This window comes from Suricata suricatta, chromosome 13 (assembly GCF_006229205.1).
Source record: "Suricata suricatta isolate VVHF042 chromosome 13, meerkat_22Aug2017_6uvM2_HiC, whole genome shotgun sequence".
In the NCBI taxonomy this organism is placed as follows: Eukaryota; Metazoa; Chordata; class Mammalia; order Carnivora; family Herpestidae; genus Suricata; species Suricata suricatta.
This window is the reverse complement of record NC_043712.1, coordinates 77,365,997-77,378,084: the sequence shown is the minus strand read 5'-3', so window position 1 is coordinate 77,378,084 and position 12,088 is coordinate 77,365,997. Positions and strand designations below refer to the sequence as shown.

The following is a 12,088-nucleotide window of genomic DNA, read 5'->3' as shown; positions in this document are numbered from 1 at the left end:
ACTAACATCAATGGCCAGTGCCATACCCCAAACTAATCAAGATAGGACCCAAGCCATCCCTACCTTTTAAATGCCACCCGAGCAAAAGCAAACAAAAAATAAACAAAAAAATAAAAAAAAAATAATAATAATAAATGCCACCCAAGCGATTCTAACAAGCACCTTAGTTGAGAGTCGCTCTTCAAAAGCAACTGTCCTCAGTTTTCATTGTGCAGAAGAATCACCAGGGATGTTTGTTAAAAATGTAGATTCGGGGGCTCTCCACTCCAGCGATTCCAGCTCAATCGGTTCAAAGAGGGCCGTGGATTTTACATTTTTAAAGCACACCCTGGCGACATAAAGCAAGCACTCACGCTTTCTGAGTAGCATTACTGTAAGCTCTCCAAACTGAAGTTAAAGTCCATGCATCATGTGAAGACCACAAGTCGGCCCTAGCGAGTTCCAAAAACAAGCTTTCATGTTTAGGTATTCGATTTCCCTACCAGATTTATCTTTCAGTGAAACAGGTTAAGTATTTGTACCGTTGTTATCACTTAACTATAGACTATGAGTTCATTTAGTGAGAAAACCTCAAGTCTACATTAGCTGGTTTAAAAAGAGACAAGAGGGGCACCTCGGTGGCTCAGTTGGTTAAGCATCCGGCTTCGGCTCAGGTCATGATCTCATGGCTCGTGGGTTTGAGCCCCTCATCGGGCTCTTTGCTGACAGCTAGCTCAGAGCCTGGAGCCTGCTTCAGATTCTGTGTCTCCCTCTCTCTCTGACCCTCCTCTGCTTGTGCTGTCTCTCTCTCTGTCTCTCAAAAAAAAAAAAAAAACATTAAAAAAAAATTAAAAAGACATTTCTTTAAAAAATAAAATAAAAAATAAAAAGAGACAACAGGTCCTTTGGGGCATCTGGGTAGCCAAGTCTGACTTTGGCTAAGATCATGATCTCAGGATTCATGAGTCTGAGCCCCATATCAGGCTCTCCACTGCCAGCTCAGAGCCTGCTTCAAATCCTCTGTCCTCCCTCCCCCACCGTGCACCTCCCACACACTTTCTCTCTTTCTTTATAAACATTAAAATAAATAAATAAATATGAAAATTTTAAAAAGAGCAAGAGTGAGAGCGAGAGAGAACAGGCCCAAAACGGAGTCACTGGTGCTAAGGCCACATCACCAAACCAAGACGCAACACCCCACCCAATCGCGGTTTCACCATCTCTCAGGAATGGAACCTTTTACCAGTCCGAATTGCTGGGTCAGCACTGGCAAGATAATCTGCCTGACAGACCACTGACTTCCCTCAAAGGAAGAGGGCCATTGCCTGAAACAATCCACTCTTTGCTAAAACCTTTTTCTGCTCCCTCTGCCTGTGAAAGCCTTCCATTTGGTACAGCTTCTCAAAGGCCCTCTCTATCTGCTAACATGAGATGCTGTCTGATTCATAAATCATTAAGTAAATCCAATTAGATCTTCAAACTCGCTCAACCGAATGTCGGTTTTAAATATCTCTTTAAATCACCAAAATTTGTTTAAAAGATAGGCATTCAAATATTACCACCAGGCACTGTTCTAAACATCTTACATGTACTACTCACCTAGTACATTCTTTAAATGTTTATTTATTTATTTATTTTGAGAGAGAGAGCCAGAGAGGGGCAGGGAGAGAATCCCGAGCAGGCTCCGCACCATCAGTTCGAAGCCTGACCCCTGGCTCAGTCTCACAAACCACGAAATCATGACCTGAGCCGTAATCATGAGTTGGACGCTCAACTGACTGAGCCACGAAGGGGCCCCACTCATCTAATACATTTAATACAGCAAATCTGAGTAGCTCCCATTATCCCTAATTTGCACATGAGAAAGGTTAATTAGCTATTATATGGGAAGACCAAGATGCTAGAGTTCTGGCTCTTAACCTTTATACTAATGGGTCTCTCAAAAACAATTGAGAGGCAATAATTCCAAAGAAATCAGTTTTCTGATTTGCAAGGGAGGAATTTGAACTGAGCTGAGTCTGAAAAAGAGCACATTAATATTTTCAGAAAATTTTCACACAGAAGTTCACTACAAATGATTCTTTTTATCTAAGAGAAGCTCACATACACACACACGTCAGTCCTTTTAATTTTTTATAGTAAGCACTTGCAAGTTTTTGAATAAAAGGGTAAGTTTTAAATGCAAGCCTATTCTGTTACTTTGCAAAGTGAAAGGGAAGGGAAGGGGAGGGGAGGGAAGGTTAGCGGGGGAGGGGACGGAAGGGAAGGGAAGAGAGGAAGAAGTCCTATGCTACACTATATAATGTTCTTAGAAAGAAAGAAAGAGGGGCGCCTGGGTGGCTCAGTGGGATCGAGCCCCACGTCAGGCTCTGTCCTGACAGCTCAGAGCCTGGAACCTGCTTCTGATTCTGTGTCTCCCTCTCTCTCTGACCCTCCCCTGCTCACACTCTGTGTCTTTCTCTCTCAAAAATAAATAATAAAATGTAAAAAAAAAAAAAAAAAGCAAGCAAGCAAGAAAGAAATCCTATGCCCTGCTATATAATATTTGAAAGAAAGAGAGAGAGAGAGGAAGAAAGAAAGCAATTCTATGCTATATAATGTTCTTATTGCAATGATTATGGATAAATAAGATGTGCTCAATGGTTTCAGAAACATGGTGTTCAACCTCTCCCATTCCGTAATAACTAGAGCATCTCAGAGTCACCTGATTTCATTCAAGACCCTTGTAATTAAGTCCCCTCATCTTTTGCCAAAATAATGAATGAGATCCCAGTCATAAGGGGACCCCCAAATTGCTCTAAACTACACCAAACCCATTAAACATAAAATGCGGTCATTAGAAAAGCCATCACTAAGCATTCCCAGGACCCAAATGACCTGCAAATTCATGGGGACAGAAAGGGAATCGAATCAGGAATTGATGCTGATTTTACATGAGGCAAAGAACATTCTCAGAGTCAGTGCGTCTGTCAGAAACACTTGGTTAGCGGGGTCTGATTTCTGAACAAAAGTAACTATTTAGATGAAGCTTAAGCTCCATGACAAAGGAGGGAGAACATGATTCAAGGTGCTATTGAAGATCCTACCGCATGTGCCAAACAGCAGAACACAATAATAGACACATCCTGCCGGAACAAATGGGAGAGCCTAACAAAGAGCCCTTTATGATCCTCTATTAACAAAGAAAGAGCTAAACTAGATATTCTTGAGTGCCAGGCTCACCAGGAGGAGAGGGGAGTCATGAGTATAATCTGCTCTGAAAGGGAGTGGGGATCTTTTGTCTGAGGCTGCAATCAACTGATACTTCATTGTTTCAGGGTGAGAAAGGTTGTTATTACTTAACAGGCTGGAGGGCCCTTTGGTGGGAGATGATGTGTCTCCAGATGTACCCACAATATAATAACAGGCAGTAAGAGGCTAAATGAAGCCACCAAGCCACTGGGAATAATTGTGTCTTCACATTCACAAAATGACAGCCTCACACGGAAAATTCAGATGGCGTCGGCCACCAACTAAAATGGTCAAGAAATGAAAAATCACTGTGGTGTGTTTGCCCCATAACTCTTTTGTAAAACTATATACATAATATGCATTTTTATTATTTTTTTAAGGAAACTCTATGCCCAATGTGGAGCTCAAAGTCACGACTCCCAAGGCAAAGGGTTTCATGCTTACCAAATTAAGTCAGTCAGGTACCCCAAAACTAAATAGGTTTCTATTCATATAAGGAGCCCATTAGCTCCACTCTGTTGAAAAACATGTAAATGCATAAGCAGCAAATACAATCATTCTTTTCCTAAGAAGGACATACTGTTGAAACCATCTTAAAATTACAAGCATGGGTGCCTGACTAGCTCAGTCAGAGGAGCAGGCACCTCTTGACGGCCATTTCATCCACGAGATCGTTAGTGCAGCCCTTGCAGAATCAGCATGAGTCTGGGGTTCTGAGAGCAAAGAGGCACCTGGACAGAAGACAGAGGATGACGGCTTCCCTCTGGCTTTCAAGACTCCAAGGTGAGTCTTGGCTGTCATTGTGAAGTGCTGATGACAGACCAATGTTTTTACTCCACACACTGGTCATTTGTTGCCAGTACACGTCGTTGGGAAGAGGGCGGGCTTTCTAGTGGAAAGCACGCAGTGCTGTATGAAAGGAACATGTGAACGCTTCGTGATGTAGTCGAAGAGCTAACGCCCTAAACACAGACAGATAATCCAAAGTGGGGGGAAAACTCATTCGCACTGAGTTTGGAAACGCACTCCCCGAGGCTTTTGAAGCGTAACTTTTGGTATTTGAATGATCTCGTATTTATTTACTGGATGATAGCCCAAAAGGCTTAGTAATAATTAATTAATTAATTAATTAGTATATGTGCTGCCACAGCGAGCACTAATTAATTAAAAAGTTAAATCACTAAATGAATGAATAAATAAATAAAATCATGCCTTTAAAAATCTTCATGGGGGGGCGCCTGGGTGGCTCAGTTGGTTAAGCCTCTGGCTTCGGCTCAGGTCAGATCTCACGTTCGTGGGTTCGAGCCCCGCGTCAGGCTCTGTGCTGACCGCTAGCTCAGAGCCTGGAGCCTGCTTCCGGTTCTGTGTCTCCCTCTCTCTGCCCCTCCCCCTCTCATGCTCTGTCTCTCTCTGTATCAAAAAAAAATAATAATAATAATAAGTAAATAAATAAATAAATAAAAATCTTCATGGGGAATTTGGGCAAATATTTAAAATAGAAGAGTTCATGGTGCCAGACTAGAAGTCTGGTGTGTAATGGGGTTTATATATACTAGTAGTAACTCGGCTTTGGGGAGTATCATTCATCATATTTGTCTAAATCGACCAACTGGAAAAAGAAGACAGAGGAATAAAATTAAAATTTCTTGGCCACTTATTTTTTCAGTGCTTAGGGAAAAGTTTATAATGAAGAGTTGGCTCTTTCTCCTTTTACCTCTAAAACAGGCGTACTAAGAGTTTGAAACTATATCAACTTAAAAGCTATAAATGCAAATTCTGAAAAAAAGGGAAGCATTCAAACCTACTACTTTGGGGGCAGCTGGGTGGCTCAGAGCTGGGAGCCTGCTTTGGATTCTGTGTCTCCCTCTCTCTCTGCCCATTCCCAGTTTGTGCTGTCTCTCTCTCTCAAAAATAAATCTTAAAAAAAGTTAAAACAAAAACAACTATTACTTTTGTCTTTAAAAACAAACCTCACAAAAAACACCGTTAAAACTTGTTATTTGAAACAAAATTCTTCTCTTGGATAAAATGACTGCATAAATGCCTCCAACAGCAACTCAAGGTGGAAGGGGCCTGTACATTTGGTAAGAGCACTCAATTACAAAGAGAAATCCCAGAAAATAATTTGTTTGGAAATTTCAGGAACATTAAAGGAGATCAGGTTGGTAAGGGTTTCTTGAGCTTACGAAAAAAATTAAAAAAAAAGTGGAGCACCTGGGTGGCTCAGTCAATTGAGCATCCAACTTCGGCTCAGGTCATGATCTCACGGTTCGTGGGTTAGAGCCCCGCTTTGGACTCTGCTGACAGCTCAGAGCCTGGAGCCTGCTTCGGATTCTGTCTTCCTCTCTCTCTCTGCCCCTCCCCACTTGTGCATTCCCTCTCTCTCTCTAAAATAAAAACATTTTTTAAAAATTAAAAAAAGAGAGCATGGGGCACTTGGGTGGCTCAGTTGTAAGAGTGATGGGCTCTTGACTTTGGCTCAGGTCATGGTCTCATGGGTCATGAGTTCAAGCAGCACAGAGCCTTCTTGGGATTCTCTGTCTCCCTCTCTCTTTCTCTGCCCCCTCCACTCACATGCTCTCTCTCTCTCCTCTCTCTCTGTCTCTCAAAAATAAACATTAAAACAAAAGAGAGAGGGGTGCCTGGGTGGCTCAGCTGCTTAAGCGGCCGACTTTGGCTCGGGTCATGGTCTCATGGTTCGTGGGTTTGAGCCTGGCGTTGGGCTCTGTGCTGACAGCTCAGAGCCTGGAGCCTGTTTCAGATTCTGTGTCTCCCTCTCTCTCTGCTCCTCCCCAACTCATGCTGAGTCTCTCTTTGTCTCAAAAATAAATAAACTATATTTTAAAAATTTTAACAAAAAAAGAGAGAGCATGATTTCAAGAAAATTGAGATATTCTCATTTGAAGTCAGCAAACACTCTGCTATCCCATCCGAGAAGCCCTTTCATCTCAGGATTGTACAAGAAGTTCTGTCAGTTCTCCCCGGCCCTCTGTTTAAAGCTCTTGTTGGGGTGCTCCTGGCTGTCTGATCTCAGGGTCATGAGTTTGAGCCCCACTTTGGGTGTGGAGATTATAAACAAACAAATAAATAAATCGATCTCTTGTTGGGTCATCTTGTTCTCTCTCTGCCTTAAGTTCCAGTTAACATGTCGACTTGTCCATCCCTCGGTCGACTATAATAAGCCTCTTGAGAACAGGGACTATGTCTTACTCATCTTCATATTCTCACAGGATCTTAAACATAATAGGTACTCACTAGGGGCTTGCTGAACTTTGATCACAATATTCCTCGATAGATCACACACACACATACACACAGACTAGGATTTCCCACTTAATCTTTCCTCAACATCCTTGAGGCTCTGGGAAATTCATCTAATCTATCTTAGGAAAAACTGAGAACATTTACAACCTCAAGCAAAAAAGTCAAAGCATTAATTTTTACAACATGCAGTGCTAGTGTGCAGTCTAGTGGGTGACTAAGGGTATTATTATCAGCTGCAAACAGGAATTCTAAAGATAAAGAGCAGCACCCTAGACAAGCCCAATCTCTCACAATACTTTGTAACAGTTTTAGCAATACAGTAGGAAATGCAGTAGGCACACGGGAGAAAGGAAAGTGTTCCATGCCGCTCTATACTGTGATGCTGACGGCCAATAAATGCCATGATCTGGGTCCCTCGGCTGGCTCAGGCGGGAGTGCATGAGACTCTTGATCTCCAAGTTGTGAGCCTGCACCCCAGGGTGGTGAGTTCAAGCTCCACGTTGGACACAGAGTTTAATTTGGAAAAATAATATGGGGAAAAAAACATTGAAAATTTTTTGAAAACAAATGTATTGAGGGAAAGAATTCTCAATACAGACATTGCAGTAGTAATTTAAAACTAATAAGAGCTCTTTATTTTTTTTTTAAAGATATATGCACTCTTGTCTTTATTGGAGCATTATTGTTTTTCATATTTTTTATGGGTTTTTTTTTTTTTTTTGAGAGACAGAGAGAGAGGCAGCTCGAGCAGGGGAGGGTCAGAGAGAGAGGGAGATACAGAATCCGAAGCAGTTCCAGGCTCTGAGCTAGCTGTCAGCACAGAGCCCGACGCAGGGCCCGAACCACAAACCGTGAGATCACGACCTGACCTGAAGCCAGATGCTTAATTGACTGAGCCACCCAGGCGCCCCCATGAGAGCTCTTTAAAAGGACCAGGTTTTCACATTCTTTCTAGTGCGGAGATGTTAATATAGAAGACAAACTGCTGACTACCCATGCTGCTTACTTACATGGTGCTTGGGGACACTTGGCCCCCGAAGCCCCCAGCCCCTCCAACCCGGTGGAGCGGGGCTCCCGTAGCCCAGGGCCACGCATACTGACCCCATCATACTGAACACTTAATGAAAATGCACTGCTTTTGAGTCACTTAAGCCCTTTTAAATCCCGCCTGCACTTGTTGTGAGAACTTATTTTTGAATGGAAAATTTAGGCTTATAGGAATAGTCAAGAAGCCGGCATGATCTCAAGTTTATTCTTCTTTGGTCAAGGACATAATTTATGAAACAGTATCCAATCTAAAGGTCAATTCTGCAAGTTATGGTCTTTGTTTTCTAAGAGTTTCGGTGCAACCGGCCAAAAACTGGTTGAGGAAACTTCCTTTTATTAAGATTTTGGTCTTTACAACACACTCACTGGTATGCTCAGTCACAACAAAAAGTAAAATATGCCAGGAACAAGAGGTGATTTGTGAATTATCTTGAAAATAAATGATAGAAGTTTATAATTATTAGTAATTATGACCCAGTTAAAATTTTAAATAGCTCCAAATGGCTTTGAACTTCCAATTAATGGTTTCAACTTCCAATCTCCCATTTTTAGGAGAAAGATAATAGAGAATAACATCAAAGAATTGGGTTTAGGATTTTCTTGGGTGGGGACAGCAGGAGGTTTCTTTAGTTTTGTGGTAGTTTCAGACTACATCTATAGTTGATAAACAAGGTGCTCAATATTTCAGTTGTATAAAACTGTTCAGTAAAAAATAAACTTAGCACAAGTGACTTGTAGGCCCTTTAGTTTCTCAAACTGTCAAATAAATGCTGAAATGAGATCAATATTTTCATGAAGATTGTGTAAACACATATTATGAAGATTTCCAGAAAACCACGGTTGAAAAAGTCTCTGGGGGAAAAATCCTTCTACATAGCTTACAGGAATATGTTTTAGTGCCTATCTTATTCCCAGAGTACACAGGATAAAGTACATTATTAAACAATGATCCCTGCTAAAGAATCCAATATACGTGCTAGGTCTATACATACAGCTGTTTGCAGGAAAACAGACAGATGGTGGGGAAAGATTACGTTCATTTTCCCTCCGAGATCTGCTTCATTTGTGTACGCATATTCCCAAGGATTCCAATCCCCAGAGACCTCCACGGAGGACAAGGCCTTCACACAGGACACATTCACACAGAAGGGTGGCCCTTTACTCTATTCCTTCAACTCTCCAAACCAGGGTGAGTCACTGTCACCTGCAAATGTCTGGCACGTTCCCCAAGAAATAAGATACTTTGCACCATTAGTTTCTTTACATTAATTCTGGTTCACTTTTACTAAGTGGATCGTACCCAGGTCAATGTTCAGAGGAAGAGGGGAAAAGCCAGCCCTTTGTTATAAACATTTCCCTATGCCATGAAAGGATGAGGGACAGAGAAATCTTAACTTTTATTCCTCTGCCTTTTTTACCAGTTGGTCAATTTAGACGAATAGGATGAATGATACTCCCCAAAGCTGAGCTACTACTAGTGTATAAAAAAATCCGATACACATTGGACTCCTAGTCTGGCACCATGAACTTTATCTCCCTCACAAAAAAAATCACTTTCCCGCTACAGACTAACTCTATTAAGATATAATATAGAGGCGCCTGGGTGGCTGAGTCGGTTAAGCATCTGACTTTGGCTCAGATTATGATCTCCCCATCTGTGAGTTCGAGCCCCGCATCGGGCTCTGTGCTGACAGCTCAGAGCCTGGAGCCTGCTTTAGATTCTGTGTCTTCCTCTCCCTCTGCCCCTCCCCTGTTCCCTCTGTCTCTCTCAAAAATAAGTAAATGTAAAAAAAAATTTAATATAATACAGAGAAATTATAAAGAATCTTTTAAACCTATAAGTCTCCTCAAAAGACTAAGTTGACTAAAAATTATTTTTTGTCACTAAGCATTTGAGTCAGAATAAGTATTCTTTAAAGTGAGAAGAGGAGATGCCACGTGAAATGTGTGCATTTTTAAACTGTGTACTTCTGGTGACTGTAGAGTTTGAAATTGTTTTTTTGTCAAATTTATAAACATGCAAAAAATAAAAAATAAAGCTAAAAAACATTTGTATTTTCCTTAGAAACTCACTTTTCAGGAAAAAAAAAGAAATTCACTTTTCAGTTAAGCTCTGCTCTCTTTGCTAGAAAACTATCGTCAGGAAATAGTAAATCCCCAGAAAACAAAAATTAACCAGAAATACTAAGAGGTGGCTTATGTTAAAAACAACAAAACAATAAATGCTGAGTTTATGGGTCCGCATTGAAGAAATTCATATTAGCTACAGAAAGTCAGCTACAATTTCACTCACGTGGAGGTATCCTCCGCAAATTACACTGGACTCTCCGTTAAACATGGGTCCCTCAAAACAAAGAGTCTTTTTGATATCTAATGCCCAAAAGTGAACCAAGTGAACACTTTCCCGTCCTAAAGTTATATAGGTGACCTTTAAGAAGCATTTTAAATTATATTCTTACAGTCCTCCCATTTATGCGAGATACAGGAGGTAGATGTCTGGTTTTCCTGACACCAAGCACACTCATTAATCCTGTCTTTTCCAAATCTGTTAAGCATCTCCATGAAAAGCAAGGCTTGACCCCAAAGCCAAGATGGCCGACAGAGTGAAAAGGCTGAAGAACATTACCATGGGCAACAAAAGAGAAGCAAAAGAGGAAAGAAAAGACAGATCTTCAGACCAACAGGGGAGAAAGGCTGATACTGAAGAATCTCGAACACTCCTTACCCAGTCAGAAATAAATCTGAAAACAGCGAGGTATGTAGGCCCCTGGGTGGGAGGAAAGAACTAAAGGGAAACACAACAGGAAGAAGAACGATTCTTCCACTTGGGAATCTTGAGAAAGGAGAGGGTCATTTTACCTCCCAGTCCTCTGCTCTTCACGTCTGTTCCTTTTTCCTGAAGATTAGTCCTCAGATTCCTTTTTCTCCTTAATCCTTTCTATTGAAAAGCTGCCCCCTGTTCTCCCCTCCTTCCCAAGGTCCCTTAGACCATCCCCCTTCCCCCTCGTTCCCCACAGGCTGCGAGGACAGAGCAGAGGCGCAGGCTGCCGACAGTGACGGATGGCTGCCAGAGGCACACAATGGCAGATGAAGCCTGTCATCAGCCTTGCAGCTGGCCTTCGGAAGAAAGAACCAAAGCCAACGTCTGACCTGGGGGGAGGCTGATTTAATTAAGGTTACAGCAAAGGGCAGAACTGTCTGCGGGCTGCATTCTCCGCCGGGCGCTGGGGACAAAGCTTGAAACCACTTCTTGGGAAGAAAGAGCCAAGAAAGTTACGTTGGTTAAAACGGCGAAAGGGAGGGGAAAAGTAAAGGCAACAGAGATATGTTTGATAAATAAGCACAGTCCCGACATCACAAGTCCCTGATCCCTTGACAGACGGACATCAAGATGCAGTGACCATAGAAAACCTACAACCGGTACGTTTGGACACGCCTTTCAGCCTAGGAAATATCCCAGAAGAATAATGAGATGCCCAGAGGGAAGTGATCTGGGGCCCCTCAATCAAGCATCAAAGCAAAGTTCCTATTAATGGCAGGACCAGGACCAGAATCCAAATGTCCTGTTTCTTTTACCAACAACATAGAGCCTATTTTTAATACAATTTTCCCCATTGAGAGTAAAGGCTTGCCCAAGAGGAAACACATTCAGGCTTGAGCATCTTTTAGGAGACAAGGATTCTGCTAGGTGGGGACCCAGCGGTGCATAAACAAACAAACAAATTTCTGCCTCCAAGGAGCTCAGAGCTCAGTGTTGGGAGGGGGGCGGGTAGGGAGATGAGCAATAAATACGTAATTACAATGCACTTGGAGCAGACACTGGGCTGAGGGTGCTAAAGAGGTGATCGCCTGAGTTTATTAGATTTCTATACATGGAATAGAGTTCTGTTTTTAAAAGCTCCGGCAACCTAACTTACGCAAATGCACATCACCGGACTACTACTAATAGCTTCCTTTATGATGTATAAAATGAAATCTACCGCTGAAACGACAACACACTGTCCAACAATGACCACGATGTGGGGGGACCCAACAGACCTCTTTTGTATTCTCTGGAAGGCTGCTACCTGCAGAGTAGTTCGCGGTCACAGTGCCTGGGCTCCGAGGGCACGTGAAATCTAGGCCTGCCAAAGGGACCGCATCCTGCCTCCTGCAGCCTCGATGTTCATCAAAACTCAACAGTGTCAGAGCGTCAGCAAGGAGGACCTGTGATGAGCAATTACTGAGCACTAGAGCAATGTTGAGACTTCACATAGCTGAGCAGGGACAGAAAACAGCCAGCAGCAGTGGGACAGGCAAACAGGGGCTGCATGATGAACCCAACGGCCGCGAGCACTAGCAGGGAGCAAGAAGAAAGACTTTCTGGTTCAAGCCAAGCGCAGACCACAGGGTAACTAGGCAGCGAGGAAAGCTATCCACGAGCTGACCATACATTGTGAAGCGGGACCAGATGCAGAGGACAGGCAGTGGCTACATCAGGACAAGCACTTGGGAAAGCGGCTATTACCATGAATCAAAAGATGTTATTAACCATGCTGAAAAGACGATTCCTCTTCCACTTGGCCTT

At 42.5% G+C, this 12,088-nt stretch overlaps 1 protein-coding gene across 3 annotated transcripts in view; it reads right to left on the bottom strand.

The window, feature by feature from the left end:
• The window catches only part of CEMIP2 (cell migration inducing hyaluronidase 2), an 85,474-nt gene that overhangs the window by 68,105 nt on the left and 5,281 nt on the right, over positions 1-12,088 (bottom strand). The window lies entirely within an intron of this gene.